Raw genomic sequence first — 17739 nt, 5'->3', positions numbered from 1 at the left:
CAACTAGGCATTCCATTTTGGCACCTGTAACCCTGGTTTAAGGAGCCATTTGGTGCCAAGCTTATATATCTGAGTTTCTAATACTGCCTGGTATGCCCAGTGCTCATCTTCTCTGTGTTGGGTTTCTGTGAGAAGAGTCCTTACATACCTACCTATTACACGAGGGAGTCATGAGTCATTTGACGTCCTCCCTTTCATGTATCTGTTGGTATGCTTGTAGGCCCCTGCTCACAGTTGCTCACAGCATGACCAGAAAACGCATCAGTGGTGGAAAAGAAGAAGCACTACGCATGTGATGCCTTTCAACACATGAAGGGTTTCAAGTGAATCCCCACAGTGTACCCACATGTGAGATTGCATGTAGACCGTAGGACAGGTGAATAGTGGGTTGGGATCAGGCTGGAAAACGTATTTCAAATTTCTAGGAGCTAGTTTTGTAGACAGCTGAAAAAAATATTTTAGGCCACAATCCCAGACAGCCATTTGTACAGATACGGGTAAAAGTGTTTGTATAGCTAGGGGCGTTTTCCCGAGTTTTTACTGCAACTGATTACCCGGATGAAAAGGCAAGCCAATTTTAAACATAGTCAGCTCATCCAACCTTCCAGGTGATGAGTTGCAGTAAAAACAAAAATCAGAAACACCTCCAGCGGGAGTCTCTTCTCTCTACCTGACTATGTTTGAGGCCTATACAGATTAAATCTGTACTGTGTTGCACTTGCAGCAAGGCATCTGATTGGTTAAACTGGTGTGGTGTCACAGAATGTGCTTAAACATTCAAACTGCTCAGGGCACAAACTGGTCAGAAACAGGCTGGCTTCTGCGATAACAGATAGTTAATGGTATCTACCATTAAAACCTCACACATGTCCTGTGGAAGAAGGAACAGACAAAAAAATTATAAAGCTGGCTGGCAAATTCTAGATTATAGGGAACCTAAGAGTTAGGAAGGTCAAGAACAGTAACTGAAAGATTGAAGGGGAGGAATAGGCAGCAGAATGAGATAGAGGAACAGGATGAATGGGCCAGTTCTGTATCAATCAACCATAAAGCAGCTCTCCCCTCTCTTAGAGCAGGGCTGTGATCAGCTCTGATTGGCTGGCCTTCATATCAGTCAGGAAGCCACCTCCCTCTCTCCAGACACATCTCAGTGTGCCTCTTGCTTATCGAGAAATTAAAGGTTGCTAAAAGTGTTGAGAAAATTGCAAAGATCAAACTGGTATGGTCTATTCACACTCCTTCAGAAGTCAATGCAGGAGAATCTGGCAGAATGAATGGGCAGTAGGGAGAGCAACTATATGTATAATAACCAGTAGCTAACTAGGAGATAAGTCAGTGTTTGTGGATGTGTGAACAGAACTGTTAGATGTAGACAAGAATAACCCCATTTTGCACTATGAAATGTTGAAAGGCCACCCACAGATCCCCCTGGTCTGCCAAGTGGACTAGCAGTGACTAGTAGGGGCATAATCAATGCATCAAATCTTCAGCTGAATCCCAGGGTGTTCCTAGAAAGACATAGCACAGATATGGAACGGCTCAAGGCTGGAATGGCAGAGAAACGTGCAAGTGGGGCCTTCAGCATCAGATCAGGAGAAAGGAGGATGAGTCCACGATGAGGACAGCAAATAGCTGTAGGTGGTTGGGATCAAGGCACACGAACACAGAATCCCCTAAAGCCAAGGCAGAAGGCAGAAGGCAGCTTCTGGGAAAGCAGACCTTATCCATCGCTTTATCCCCGGCAGCAGTGAGATCGATAGAGGCTCATCACTTCGAAATCTCCACACCGCTCTCTCCTTTGAGCGCACGCCTTGGCAGGTTATTAAGACTTATTATTATTCCCTTGTAAGAACACAACCAGGCTGCGGCCCGGCTCATCCTCGCCTGTGAGGCTGGGGGTTTAATCCCCCCTGGGCTAGATTCCCCATCCTGAGAGCCAAGCAGCCTAGACTTGGCTGATTAGCAGGAGCAAAAAAAATGTGAGCTTGCTACTTTCCAACAATCTCTCTCCTCCACGGAACGGCTGCAGTTGTAGGATGGAACTATTACAGCTCTAACATAGTGGGGAAGGACTATGGGAAAGCAGCCATAGTGGGGCAGAATACTTTCCTATGCACACTTATTTGGGGTTAAGTCCCACTGAACTCAATGGGAGGCAGTTCTGAGCAGGGATATATGAGAGAATGAGTGGTAAACTATCTGGGCTCTGGCCTGAACTGAGCAAGTAGCCTTGGGCAACCCTCAGCACACATACCCTGTCTGAAACTTGATCCTGCAAGTGGGAACATAATTAATGTACCAATTAAAGCCATTGGTTCATCTAGGTCAGTTTTTGTCTGCATTGACAAGCAGCTTTCACACGGGATATTCCTAGACCCACCTGGAGATGCCAGGAAATTAACCCAGACCCTTTCGCATGCAACATCATAGCTGTCAAGTTTAGGTTTTGAAAATAAGGGATCAGCAGTCTCACCTATCCCGGGGACAGTCACATGTCAGTGGTGGGCGGAGCCAGAAGCAAAAGTGGGTGGAGCAGCAATGTAAACTCCAAGCGGGCTCGGGCTCAGAGCAGAGCAAAGAGGAGGGCAGTCAGCAAAGAGGAGGGCAGCCATGTGCTCTGCGCGATAGAGCCCCATCGTCTTCTTGTCTGATCCCATCAAAACAGGACAGGAAGCAGCAGCTGCTCAAAGGCAGCCAGGCTCCGCCCGCCAGCTAACCCTATTGGCCGGCTGAGGGGCTCGGCGGCAACGGATAGGGGCTGATGCAGGGGGAGGAATACACCCCCCTGTAAGCACAGGAAACAGCTCCCACTTGCTTTGAGGGCTGAGGCTTTTCTCTCCAAGTAGGCGAGGTCTTCCCACCCAGTCCCTGGCCAGCAGGGGAGGAGCTGCTTCCATTAAAAACGGGAAATTTAAGGGAAATAAAAAATAAGGGAGAGCAGCAGGAAACTGCTTGAAATAAGGGAGAATCCCGGGGAAAAGGGGATACTTGACAGCACTGTGCAACATGCACTTTACCACAGAGCCATAAGCTTCCCAAGAGGCATCTAGGTGGCCACTGCAGGAAACCAAAGGCTGGCCTTGGTAGGTCTTTGGTCTGGTCCAGAAGCGCTTTCCTTAAATACCGCCAGTGGGAGAGGGAGGCCAATACTGATCTGCTTTAAAGGTAAAGGTACCCCTGACCATTAGGTCCAGTCACGGACGACTCTGGGGTTGCGCGCTCATCTCACTCCATAGGCCGAGGGACCCAGCGTTTGTCCGCAGACAGCTTCTGGGTCATGTGGCCATCATGACTAAGCCACTTCTGGCGAACCAGAGCAGCGCACGAAAACGCCGTTTACCTTCCCACCAGAGCGGTACCTATTTATCTACTTGCACTTGATATGCTGTTGAACTGCTAGGTGGGCAGGAGCTGGTACTGAACAACGGGAGCTCACCCTGTCACAGGGATTCGAACCGCCGACCTTCCGATCAGCAAGCCCTAGGCCCTGTGGTTTAGACCACAGAGCCATCCGCGTCCCTTTAAATCTGCTTTACAGGGTATTATAAAGAACACTAAGACTCTAAACTTCTGAAAGCCTATGTAAATGCTGTTGTGATTCTCAGATGCTGTTCAAACACATAAAAAGGAGAGGAGTAGGGCACATGGAGCAGAGTGGAAGAAGAACTTTAGGTTGAACACAGCCCTGGAATGCTTTTTTACAAATATTAAACATGCTCTATTATAATTTATGAGTTTTACCCTGGAAATCATTACTATTAAATCATTTTGCTGATTTGTTGCAGTAACTCGGTGATGGGAAAGGAACTCTGTATATGCTCAATGGCACTGTTTATTGTTATCACATCATGCATTCCAGGTTTGTTCAAGAATTAATGATGGGTTCTAGCTCTGGTGAGCTCTCAGATTGGACAGTTCAGCCATAGCTCAGAGGTGTAGCACCTGCTTTGCATTCTTTCATTTATTCTATTTGTATGCCTAAACCACAGAGCCTAAGGCTTGCCGATCAGAAGGTTGGCGGTTCGAATCCCCATGATGGGGTGAGCTCCCGTTGCTCAGTCCCAGCTCCTGCCAACCTAGCAGTTCGAAAGCACGTCAAAGTGCAAGTAGATAAATAGGTACTGCTCCGGTGGGAAGGTAAACGGCGTTTCTGTGTGCTGCTCTGGTTCACCAGAAGCAGCTTAGTCATGCTGACCACATGACTCGGGAGCTGTACGCCAGCTCCCTCGGCCAATAAAGCGAGATGAGCACCGCAACCCCAGAGTCATCCGCGACTGGACCTAACAGTCAGGGGTCCCTTTACCTTTACCTTTCCACAAAAAACCATGCTGAAAGCAGCATACAACAAAGAAACAGGGATAAATTTCAAACAAACACCACAAAAACAATTTCATAATAACACAGCAAAACAATAGCACAGTAAAAACAATTCATAATAAGATAGCAAAACAAAGATATAATAACAAAAAACCACATTTCAATACTATACATATAACTATATTACTTAAACAGCCCTTCCATGATGATGCTCACAGCCCCTTTCCTGCAGCAGCTTCTTATAGGACTTCCAAAAGCAAAAGGTGAGGTAGCAAAAGGCTCTCTCCTCAGCATCCCCCCAAGCAGAGCTGGGACTGTCCCCCATCTGAAACCCTTGAGAGCTACTGCCAGCCAATGTAGACCTAGATAAACCACTAGCCTGACTCTGATTTTATGTCTCTCATAGCCAGCTGGCCACCCAGCTCCAACAATGACCCTGTTAACCCAAGGATCATTGGGGGAAGAGCTCCATACACAAGCACCCAATTTTGGGAAATGCAATGGGAAAGCTCTCCATTGACTTGCCATGGGAGAGCCATAGATCCATGTGAAAAACAGACACTCCTTTGAATCACTTTGATTGGAGTGCACTGGGGAAATAGTTAGCTGTGATTTAAAGCTAGACCTGCACACCCAACCAGTGTCCTTAGGACATCCCTATCTTCATTTGGGAAATGTTGGAGGGTATGAAGTTATCCGACCCCCGAGCCATCTGAAGGCAATCCTGTATAGGGAAGGTTTTTTAAATGTTTAATGCTTTATTATGTTTACATATATATTGGAAGCTGCCCAGAGTGGCTGGGGCAACCCAGTAAGATGTGTGGGGTATAAATAGTAAAATTATCATTGTGGAATGGGACGTCCCTATTTTCAACAGAGAAATGTTGGAGGGTATGGACCTGCCCATTAAAGCAAAAGATTCCCTCTCCTACGTAGGTCAGCTTGGTTCTATTTCTCAGGGGGAGAAAAAAAACTAACAATCACAGAGCCACTCAGAAGTTTGGGGGACCAGATCAGCCTCGTTAATGGCACCATATCTGACTTGGAAACATGCATTGCAGAGGGTTGTACTAGATGACCTTCGAGGTCCCTTCCTACTCTACAATTCTATGGTTCTATGAGACCCTTCTCTGAATAATGAACCACCTTGTAATTTGGGGTACACATAGAGCTGATACAGACCCCAACTAAATGCCCCAGGCAGACCCTGGTAGTGCAATGCCACTTCCCTGGCTAGGGTTTGTTCTGCTTTGGCACAGAACCCGAATGTGGAGCTGCAGAGACACCACAAAGAAGAAAAACTAGAAAACAGAATGCCTTAGGAAGCTGCCTTATACCAACCCACAGCAGCTCACAGTACTGCTGGCACTGAATGGCCGTGTGTCTCCAGGGTCTCAGACTGGGGAGATTCAAAATCCTGCCTGACGGTGCCAGAGATTGAACCAGGGACCTTCTGCATGCACAGAAAATACTCTGCCACCGAGCTGCAGCCCTTCCCTTCGTCCCTTCTGTTTCTTCACTCCTCTACTCCATGCACCATACATAAAGCAGGGAAAGGAAACTGGTTTGGGATACACCATGGCTCACCCCCAGCTCAGGGCACCAAACAGAGGCCTGAATCCCAGCTGGGTGTTTCCTTTTCGAAAGCAAAAGTTTTGTCTGCTGCTATGGGGGAAATGAAATGTCTCGACGCTCCCTGTTTCTCCATCGTTGCCACCACCGGCCCCACCATTTCGCTTTATTATTGCAATAAATGTAGCCATAAAAGTGGCAAGTATCATATACTCAAGGAGATCAGTGCGACGGAGCTATGGAAATGTAATTTCGAGTGTGCCCAGGAAATTTTATAAGATCTTATCGGGAAGGGTCATAAATTGCATTTCCAAGTTCCCTTTCCCCCCGCCATGCTGCACGCCCCTTGATTTGTATGAGAGCCGATTGCTGGTGGCACATAAGGTCAGGCATCGGAATGAAAAAGTGGGGCATCAGAGGGTGGCGAGGGGAGCAAAGGCCTCCCCAGGCTCCCCAAGTAATTCCAAGAAGGGAAAAGCTTAAAATAACAAGGACCTTCCCTGCTCCCGGAACACACAAACAATATTGCTGAACGTACAGAAAACAGGCACAGGCCATCCCACCTTGGTTGCTCGCCGTTCCCCAAGACACAGCCAAAACAGCAAGAGTCTGTCTTTGTGGAATCTCAGGCCCACCCCTGGCCCTCAATTCCTCCCACCATCTTCCATCCCAGGATTGCTATTCCCCTCCCCCATACCATGTTTGCCTACCCAATTGATTTCGCTCGGCTACATCCGCTTTAAGGAGTTAAACAAAACAAACAGCAGGCCCCACTGCATCTTAAAGGCCCTCTAGGGAGAGAGTTGATTCGCTTGGCTCAGGTGGGACAATACATTATTTGCCCACCCTCTCTATCTACATAACCCTGCTCTCTCCTGGGGCCACGGGAGGGAGAGCAGGAACACAGATGAAAATCACCGTGTGAGAAATATTGCTAAAAAAGAAATCAAAGCAGAGGCACCAGGAGGGATGATTTATTTTTGTGGACAACTGCAGTCAGAGGAGGATGGCTGAGCTGGAAGAACAGGGAGATTTTGGGGGAAGCAAGGCAGGGCAAGAGTGATGTTGTCCTGTTCTTCTCCCTGTTCAGTTCCCAGAATGAACAGGGCGGGTACAGAGGTGCTGGCAATGCTCACCCCACCCCACCCCGGATGTTCCAAAGATTAAAATGTGAGAGACCTGCAGTGATGAGAGTTGGAAGAAAAGATGTTCTTCTTCATTTTTATTTCTGCTTTAGATTTCCATACAGCCTTTATCTCAATGACTCAGAAAAAGTTGTGGTAATAAACTACCCCAAATGTCCTTTGAAGCATTAGAAGGCTGAAAGTCCAACCTCTCTCAGAAAGCGGGGGGACGGGGGACGGGGGACGGGACTAAATCCAAAGAATCCATCACTTGCCCAGATCCACTCATTCCCATTCATCTCAACCAGAGAACTCAACTCCCAGCAAACAAATGCACCAAGTCACATCTCACTCCCGACATTATGTGGGGTAAAAACACGCCCTTCCTGCCCTCACGCTGCCTAGCCTAAGGTCCTTCCTGAGCGCCAGGGTAGTAGAGCAGGCATAGAGAACCTGCAGCATGCCAGACATTGTTGGACTCTAACTTCCACCAGCCCCAGCCAGCATGGCTAGTGGCCAGGGATGATAGCAGTTGGGAGTCCAGCAACATCTGGAGAGCTAGTGTCCTCCATAGTGGATGAATTACAAGTAGAGAGCTCCACAGTCCAAACCTTGACTCACCCCAGAAACTGAATCGATGGTCTTAGGCAAGCTGCTGTCTCTCAGCAGGTGCCCCTAGGCATTCTATAATATGGAAGGAATTGTATTCGGCTACCTTATCTGGAAGGACAGATCCTGAAGTTGAGGCTCCAGTACTTTGACCACCTCATGAGAAGAGAAGACTCACTTGAAAAGACCCTGATGCTGGGAAAGATGGAGGGCACAAGAAGGGGATGACAGAGGATGAGATGGTTGGACAGTGTTCTCAAAGGGACTAGCATGAGTTTGGCCAAACTGCGGGAGGCAGTGGAGGATAGGCGTGCCTGGCGTGCTCTGGTCCATGGGGTCACGAAGAGTCGGACACGACTGAACGACTGAACAACAACAACAACCTTATGGGATTCCTGTTAAGTATGACTGAAATCATATACACTCTGGAATAGTGCTCCATAAAATTTAAGCACCCTTACCAGTTTGTTTTTCAATTCCTTTCCCTCTCTAGCCTTTAATACAGGAGTCAGCAGATACTGAAACTGAACATGTGATACTGAGGCATCAATTTCTCTGTGCATCCATTCTCCAATCTGTAGACTGGGGATACAGGAAGCCTTCTGATAACTGATCAGTAGAAGGCAATATAGGCCTTGAAAATGCATCACGATGGAAAAAGTCTCCAACCAAGGCAACAGAAGGTGAAGGGGTACCATACACCTCTCAGAACCTTGTTCCTTCAAGCAGCATTTCCAGGGTGCCAAGGCAGTTTCTACTTTTGCTTCAGAGATGGAACCATTTATATCTAGTGCCTTCAGACCATTAGCTGGGACCCTAATGGGGCCATTAAACTGTTTAACATGTTCAGACATGACATTAATGGAGGTCACAGAGTTACCTTTAGATATTCTGCTCTTCTGTTTATTACCCATTAAAAACCACGCAGTGCTCCAGTACTCCAGTTTAAAAAAAGAGAAAGGAGCAACATTTGAAGCAGACAGATGCTTGCAGAAATGCAGGAGCACTGTTCATGTTAAATATGGTGTGTCACTGGTGTAACGTGGCTTATTTGGGCAGCTGGGTGGTATTGGCATTAAACATACAAGGCTCCATCCACTAGAAATGTCTCTCGCCCCAGTGAAATGGATGTGAGTTGTTAGTACGCAATCGTACTTGTGCAAAATTTCTCATTTTAGTAGGGCTTGGAGGCAAGAGTCATGAATTACTGGGTGTGAGAAATTTGAGCGCGCTTGCATGCATACACCTTTGCATTTTGTAAGATTCTACAGGAAAGGTTCCACTTTGGCTGCTGTTTCCCTATGGCTCCATCCCATGATACTCCAATAACATTAATGGGCGGGAGCAGTCAATTGGGAAGATCTGGCATAATTAGTTCCCTTGCTAACCAGTAGCATACCCCACTCCACTCCTGTAATTTAAGAACCACCCTTTGACTCTTGACCCTGGAAGTATCATGTTCAAACCTCAGCTTAGCTGTGGACTCTTCAACCTCCCTTTTGCCCTCTGAAAAATGAAAGCTTCACTGGATCCACTCTGGGCTACTGAACAAGTATTTGATGAGCATTGGGTAACCCCTGCTTAAGTTTGTGGCAACCCAATTATTGCAAAAAGAAAGGAAGGAGTTGTAAGCGGAGGTGTTTAGATTATATTGTGGTCACTTTGTGCTTGTTCAGCCTCGCTGCTGACAGTGCCAGAGAGACCTTTCGCAGGGTCCAGAGAATAATCTGAAGAGGGCAACCAAAATGGTCAAAGGCCTGGAAAAAATGCCTTATGAGGAACGGCTTAGGGAGCTGGGTATGTTTAGCCTGGAGAAGAGAAGGTTAAGGGGTGATATGATAGCCATGTTCAAATATATAAAAGGATGTCATATAGAGGAGGGAGAAGGTTGTTTTCTGCTGCTCCAGAGAAGTGGACACGGAGCAATGGATTCAAACTACAAGAAAGAAGATTCCACCTAAACATTAGGAAGAACTTCCTGACAGTGAGAGCTGTTCAACAGTGGGATTTGCTGCCAAGGAGTGTGGTGGAGTCTCCTTCTTTGGAGGTCTTTAAGCGGAGGCTTGACAGCCATCTGTCAGGAATGCTTTGATGGTGTTTCCTGCTTGGCAGGGGGTTGGACTGGATGGCCCTTGTGGTCTCTTCCAACTCTAGGATTCTATGACACACAACACAACTGTATAATGGAAGCTAAGCAGATTAGTCCTTTTAGAGAACCATGGGAGCAGAGCCAGCCCACCCATGAGGCAAGGTGAGCAGACTGCCTCGGGCAGCATGATTAACAGGGGCAGCAGGCGTGTTTTGCGACTGGTGCGGGTCCAACTGCAACTACGTGATCTCTGGATGCCAGCTTGGCGAATGACATCTCCATCTGGGTGGCCCCTTCGGCTTTCTTCAGCAGGTAAGGAGAAGAGCTTATTTGTTGCATTTATATCCCACCTTTTTCTCCAAAGGAGTACATAGTTCACCTCCCTCCTCAGTTAATCCCTGTAGATTCAGAGACTGTCTGTGACTGGCCCAAGGTCACCCAGTGAGCTTCATGACTGAGTGGGGATTAGAACCCTGGCCTTCCGGGTCGTAGGCTACGAATCTAACCACAGCACCACCCTGACTCCCTAGAGCAGTGGTTCCCAATTAGGGGTTCAGGGACCCCCTTCCCTCCCCAACAATTTTTTTGTCATTTTTGCATGGTGATATCATAAAATTTTGTGGTTTTAGTGGTGTATGGTTTTTCAATATCATGTTTAGCTGCTGATATATCACGATGCTGAAAACGAGATATTGCTCAGCCCTAGTTTGTCTTTTAGTATACCGGGTACCTAAAATCCATTCCTTATTAGGGGCTACCCCACATTTTGTCAGCAGCATACGAAGCCACTGGGGTGCATGGGGCAGGCTGCACTGCCGGAACTGTGTCCCTCCCAGTGCCCTCCACCTGGGGGGCCGCAGAGCAGGACGCAGTGAGTGTGGCGCCCTCCAGCTGGAGTGAGCCAGCACGTGATGTAAAGGCAGCTCTGGCACCCTGCAGGCCCCACACTGCTTTTTTGAGCAGCACAGTGCCTGCAGGGCATCTGCCCACTGCTCCCCTCAGCCGCCCTCCAGTGTGTGATAGCTGCATCCTTCACGGCCACCCTCTGGCAGCTGGGGTGGATGCAGCAGCTCAGTGGACTAAGAGCCCAGTCCTTAGTCGTGTTCAGTGGCGGAGGAAGCCTCTCTGCCGCCCAGGGCAGCAGAGCGGAGGCACCCCCCTGGGGGCGGGGCATCATGACGCGTGCATCGTGATGTCACGGCGCACGTCGGCTGCACTACGCATGTCCGGAATTTCTGGGCATGTGTACTGCAGCCAGGCAGGCGCTGCTGCTCCCATGGCAAGCCGGCGAGTGAGCGGCGGGTTGTGGGGCTGCCCCGTCTGTCCGTAAAGAAGCACAGACGGGGTGCCGGGCAGCAGGGGAGTGGCAGGAGGGGACGGGGAGTGTCACCCCCTCCCCTGGAACCCGGGGTGTCCCGCCCCCTACGCCCCGCCCTTCCTACGCCACTGGTCGTGCTGTTTTTGGGAGCAGCACGCTGGGCTCTGGGACTTGTGTTTCACCTTGGGCACCCCCCCCCCAAGCTACGCTAGCATATAGGGTTATCAAAAAATTCCAAAGTAGGGGGTCCATGGCTTGGCTTTTGAAAAATAGGGGGTCCTCAGTAATTACGGTAGTTACCATAATTGGGAATCACTGTCCTAGAGTACATCTGCTATGTGGCAGCTATATAAATTTAGTAGGCAAATAAATAAGGGGAAAGCAAAACGTCACTTAGATCTGAAATATTTCCCTTGAAGCTTTAATCTGTTTTATTCTGGATTGATCTGATGATTTAATGTGTTGTATACTGCTTTGAGATCTTTTTTCTAATATATATAAAGTGGTATAGAAAATAATAATAATAATAATATCCATTGCAAATAAAATGGCGCCTAGGTATTCCTATGTTTAAGATGCCCTTTGGTGATTAGCTTATATATCTGAGTTTCTAACGCTGGATGTGGGTCCCTGGAGTGGAAGGGGTTGGTTCCTGGGGGTGGGGTGGTCAGTCTTCATGAGTAAAGACTCCAGAGGTCTCCTTAGGCCCCGCATGAGTTTCTGCCATCTTTGTTTCTGGTTATGCTGGCCTGATGGATCTGGTCACCCAAGTCAAGAGCCCAGGCTTCTGCTCGGGGTGACAAATTAAATCTCCCCTTACAGATTTTCCTCAGATCTGCTGCTCTTGTGATTTGGATTTGATCTCTGTGAATCATACCCTATTCAGAGAGCTAAATCATCTGTATTTTAAGAATCTTGTGGTTGAGGCAGATGTTTTCCCTCTTTTTTCCTCAAAGGCTTTTCCTTTGACAAACTTAATTTGTGACTCTTATTATTTATTAGATTTCTTGCCCACCCTTCACCGTGAGTTCCCAGGGAGTGCTGATACAACTTTAAAATGCAGTATTAAAACAGCTTTTAAAAAAAAGTCAAGGTAATAGGATGGGCCCTACATATGTATATATAAAGCTGGGGTAAAGATGTGCATCTTCAGCATACAACAAAAACTACATAAGGAAGACACATTCCAACCCTCACAAAATTTATTAAAACAGACATGCACAATGACCTAGTGGAGCACAGACTTTCTGTGTCTGCGATATAGATGCAGATACGTGTGTGTGTGTGTGTGTGTGTGTGTGTGGCAGATGTTCTTCTGCCCTTCAGGGGAGCGAAAGAAATTAAAAAGTATTTGTCCACTGTGAGTGCTAACTGTGTGAGTTCAGCTGCCTGCGACCAGCACTGAAGGAGGGATTAGAGATATAGAGACAGCAGGTCCACAATGGGACAGTTTCCCCCTCCCCACCACCCCTCAAGAGCTGAAGCAGCAGCTTTTATAGCATCCCCACAACAGGCCCTGGGAGGAAGAAGGGGGAAATTAATTCCAATCCTAGAGTGAGCCTTGGCGGCTCTTAATAGCCGAGATTGCAGTCCCGGTGCTCATTTGCCGAATGGCTTTTCGCCCGGCGATCCGGGGGTTGATTATTTCTTTAGCATCAATCCAGTCGGGCGCGGAGAAAAGTTTTCATCTTCTTGGGGCCATTTAGCCTTGGCAGCAGAGGAGGAATGCTGAACAGGGGAAGCGATTCGGCTGGGGGGGTGGGGAGAGGAAAGGGCTTTTCGATCACCTACGAAGAAAAGAGACACGAACCATTTGTTCCCGGGGTCTCGCGCCAACGCTGGCGACCTTTAAAAACCTGTGTCGCCAACACATGAGCATTTGCTAAGGAGGGATAATATTTTGCCTTGAATGTTCATTTGTAGCAGATTATGGTGACGGGAGCGATAGGCGCATGGCAACGCAATCGTTGCAGGAGTTGGAAGGACTTCAGAGGCCATCTATCTCAGCCCTTTGCCGCAAAGCTGGATCAGCTAACTCAGATATCATTCTCTGCAATCCACACCGGCAGCACACACTTAGAAACTACCAATGTCCTTAGAGAGGAAACAGCCTAGGATGGCTCATGTAAGTAAGCCAAGCTGTGTGTAACAGGGGAAGGCAAATGCACATCTTGTTTCACCACAGAGCAGCCGGTGTCCTGTCATTCTTTAGTCCCACAGCTCTAGTAAGCTGATATATACACCATTATTCAAAGCACACTTTTCACCCAAGGAATCCCAGGAACTATAGTTTTTAATGGTGCTGGGAATTGTAGTTCTGTGAGGGGTAAACTACAGTTCCCAGGATTCTTTTTGACAGGGAATATGCTTTAAATGTATGGTGGATACACAGCCCAGGTTTCTGCAGATGAACATTTTGCTTTCAGCTGAAGTAAAATCAGTTGACTGTGCTTCACCCCTTTGAGGTGGGTTCCTGTCATCCTGAACACTGGACACTCCCTCACCAACAAACACTGCAGCAATAGTCTTCCATCCAAGGGATCCAGTATAGAAAGCCTTACAACTGTATTGTGTAATGGCTAGCAATAGACTTAAGAGAGGAAAAACTGGGTTTAAATACATGCCACAAAAGTTTCTAAATGAATAGGGGTCAGTCACCATCTTCCAGTTTAACTTCACAGGGTTGTTGTGTGAATATAATAGGGGAATCGTGTGCTTCATCCTGAGTTCCCTAAAGCAAGGGTGGGCTTAAGAATGTAAAATAAATAAATAACTGGGTTCAAAAGCAGAATTCAAGGACACTTTGGAGAGGAGTGTTCTGTAGGATACTGTTGACTCTTCCTAGTTTGGTCCTCCAGTTAAACGCAGACGTACGTTAGGACATGGGTGTGATAGCCAACCTGCAGCTTGAGTGCCACCACTCTCACCCATAGAGGGGTCCCATAGGCCTGGCACACTTGGAGGGCCCATAGAGCTACACTCCGGCTTATCTCTACTGTTCTGCATTACAGCCTTCTTTCTGGCTCAGCAGATTAACATGAATGGCCCAGAGGACAGAGGTCTACATGTCTACTTTCATAATCAGTTAGCTTGCATGCCATTCTTCCACCAGAAACCATGCGCAACATCTTACAATGTCAGAAACATTTACATAATATAGCACTGTTTCCAAATAATCACAAACAACATTTAAATACTTATGCAAACATTAACCAGAGCAACACTTTGAGCCTGTTGCACACTTGCAAAAAATATTGGCCATTGTTAGCTTGGGGAATATCTTCCCCAACTGTGGGGGCTTGGGGGGGGGGGGTAAAGCACAGGCATACTGCAAACTCCTGCCCCTAACCAGCACTCCACTTCTGAATTTCTTGGCATTAAAGTTAGAAGAGGAGGAGGAGGAGGAGTTTGGATTTGATATCCCGCTTTATCACTACCCAAAGGAGTCTCCAAGCTGCTAACAATCTCCTTTCCCTTCCTCCCCCACAACAAACACTCTGTGAGGTGAGTGGGGCTGAGAGACTTCAGAGAAGTGTGACTAGCCCAAGGTCACCCAGCAGCTGCATGTGGAGGAGCGGAGACGCGAACCCGGTTCACCAGATTACAAGTCTACCGCTCTTAACCACTACACCACACTGGCTCTTCACAAAAGAGTCACCAACCTTCCCACAATCTTTAAATCCAGCTGACTCTGACTACACAAACATCCAATTCTCTCCCGCATTAGCCAGCGTCCATGTGCAATCCAGAAGGCTCAAATAGTTTTTAGCATTGTTTTTGGGAAACCCTCAGAAATACTAGCATGGCTGATATTATGAATCCATGGCAGAGGTAGCACTTGAACTCTGCTCTCTTGGAAACAAGTCTAAGGCCCACTTTATAGAGGCTCCTGGGGCTGCATGGGATATTCCTGCCTCTGCAGTTACTCCCTCTACAAGTTTTAGACATCTTTGACCATGAGGTTTTGCTTTATGATGCTTGTGTAACGCAGAAGAAATATACTTCCCAAGGGAGTGTGGGCATCGTCTCTCTGTTACAAAGCAAAAAAAAAACTATGTGGACAGACATGTATTAATGTTCCTGGAATGATGTGGGGAGAAACCACAGAAGCATCAGCAACCATATCGCTCCAGGTACAGACAAAGGAGCTCTAAAGCAGGGGTAGGCAACCTAAGGCCCGTGGGCCGCATGTGGCCCTATCGCCTTCTCAATCCGGCCCACGGGTTGTCCAGAAACCAGTGTGTTTTTACATGAGTAGAATGTGTCCCTTTATTTAAAATGCATCTCTGGGTTATTTGTGGGGCATAGGAATTTGTTCACATTTTTCCCCCCAAATATAGTCCGGCCCCCCACAAGGTCTGAGGGACAGTGGACCGGCCCCCTGCTGAAAAAGTTTGCTGACCCCTGGTCTAAACCCTCATCTGCACAGCCGCACTTCTGAATAAGACCAGCTCACATATGAACTTCCAGTGAATGCAAACGCAAAGGCCCCCCGCCCTCCATGGACACTCTGCTTCCTGGCCATAACATCCTCTGTGTCTGTCAATCTCCTCCCACACCTCCTGATAACCTAGCTCTGGCGGTGCCCCTCCGTTCTGACCTCCAGCCTCCCTGTTTATACTGATTCTTGCAATGCTCTCAAATATAATCAACCGCAAAGGGGTGGGGTGGGGGAATGGCAAAGGGAGAATATTTCATTCTTATTAAAAAGCAAGTGGCATTTGTCAGGAGAAGTCAGATTTTGCCCCAGCCTAGCCCCAGCTTCCCAGCCGCTGGTTCGTTTCTATTCCAGATGGATGTGCTGCGTCCTGCGATATGCGCAGCTCTTGTCTCGGGGTGGCAGACGGGGTCGTGTGCCTCCTTATTGAATTGCTCGCAGGCAAGGGTTTAAAGGCCGCAGCAGGGGGAGTGTTATTAAAAGGGAGGGAAATGAGTCATATTGGAAAGCTTCAATCTGAATTACAGTGTGTTTGTTCGGCAATATATTAGCTCTGGAGATGGCTGGAAAGAGACCAGCCAGCACTCCGGTCTCTTGGAGACAGCTTTTCAATCATGCATAGTTCCTAACATTAGCACCTCGGCTACCACCGTAAGATGCAGGAATCCAGGCAGTATGCAACACTCAGAAAATAAATTTAATATCGATTAAGAGCACTTCAGAAATAATTATTAGTTAGAGTTATAGTTCCTCCTGTACCCAGGACCGCTGTACACTCTGCCCACAAGCACACTTGGTCCAAACTTAGCACCAAGGAAACAGATTCTGCAAATGGAATAAATTATGCAAATTAGAGGGTTTTTGTTCTCATTTGAATAATACATTCCATTTCTGTTTTCCATGAGAGAGGAGGCAATGAGCTCTGCAGCACTCCCCACCTCTAATCTTCGGGAAGTCTCTTTAAACCCCTAACTCAATGTGTGAGATTTCCCCCAGTGGCACAATGGGTTAGTGCATCTGACTGTTAACCACAATGCTGGAGGTTCAAGCCCACCTAAGGATGGCTGTGGGCAGGATTCCTGCATTACAGGGGGCTGGACTAGATGAGCCTTGGGGACCTTTCCAACTCTACAATTCTATGATTTTACCTCATATGAGCTAGAAATGTTTAGCCCTGAGTGCTCGAAACTGGATTTACTTTTTAAAGAGATTTCGCTCAATGCTGAATTCTACAAGAGATACCAAATTCGCTGCTTGCAGGGTGCATTCAGAGTTTCATGGAGCGGGCCCAGCCTCCCCCCACCTGTGGTCCATTCTCCATATCTCATTCAGGCTCACAATAAGCTTGTTAAGCCACGATGATTCCAGTATAATAAGTGGAGGGCAGTAAATGAGGCATTTTCAGACAGCACTGAATGTACTTCTTGCAACTCCTGAGACAGTAACACTTACCATTGGCTAGAATGCACATGAGACTTAACAATGGCTCCCTTAGGGGACTTCCAGATGGGGGCTGAACGTCTCAATTTGATTGTTCTGATCTGGTTTTTCGTGTGGGCAATTGGTATGCAAGTGTCCACACATTTTTCATAACCATTCTGCTGTATCCCATCTGTACCAGTGAGCAGCGCTTGGTGGAATGTTCTTAGGATGTATTTTCTGGTTCTGTCTTCCTTTACCTTTTCCCATTCTAGGCATGCAAGCAGGTATTTATACCTGTACACATTTAAATAATATCAACTCCCCCCCGAATCTGATGGCATTTTTTAAAAATCGAAAAATGGTGCTGAGGTCTTGCAGAGTTTTTAACACAGGTCTTCCATATTATTAGTTTTTTTAAAAAACAAAAAGAGCTCCACTGTATGTACAGTATTGCCATTACATTAGCTGACATGATTTTCCCACATGTACTGTGTGGAGATCTTGTAATAATAATAGTAATTAATAATAATAATAATAATATTTCTCAATTCAGATGTGCCTTTGGCATGCAGGAGTTGGTGGAAACAGGCATTGTTTGGGCCACCAGAAGCAAAATGGCTTTGGTTGTGCTCAATTGAGCAGCAAACTGAAATAAGGGTGTTGCAGTACAGATCACTAAGCACTCGTCTTTAGGGCATGTTAGGAAGGAGGTTAAATCTACTCAGACACCCCCCCCCACCTATGAATTACTTCCCCCCACCTCTCCCAGTTAAGGAGATGCAATTTCTGAGAGGGGGGCAATGGTTTGTGGGGACCTGTACCAGGCAGGAGGCAAGAATCAGAGGCATGG

General features: G+C 47.3%; 1 protein-coding gene across 2 annotated transcripts in view; it reads right to left on the bottom strand.

Moving 5' to 3' along the window:
- Window positions 1-17739, bottom strand: part of NXPH4 (neurexophilin 4) — an 86286-nt gene that overhangs the window by 56813 nt on the left and 11734 nt on the right. Inside the window, exon 2 of one of the 2 annotated variants that reach the window (XR_004425806.1) lies at window positions 12488-12816. The exons of the other annotated variant lie outside the window; for it this stretch is intronic. The gene's annotated coding sequence lies outside the window, so the exon portion shown is untranslated. Of the gene's footprint in view, window positions 1-12487; window positions 12817-17739 lie in introns of those variants that run through there. 2 annotated transcript variants of the gene reach the window in all.

This window comes from Lacerta agilis, chromosome 2 (genome assembly GCF_009819535.1).
Source record: "Lacerta agilis isolate rLacAgi1 chromosome 2, rLacAgi1.pri, whole genome shotgun sequence".
Lineage (NCBI taxonomy): Eukaryota > Metazoa > Chordata > Lepidosauria > Squamata > Lacertidae > Lacerta > Lacerta agilis.
Note: the sequence above shows the minus strand (reverse complement) of the source record. Positions and strands in the feature narration are given on the sequence as shown.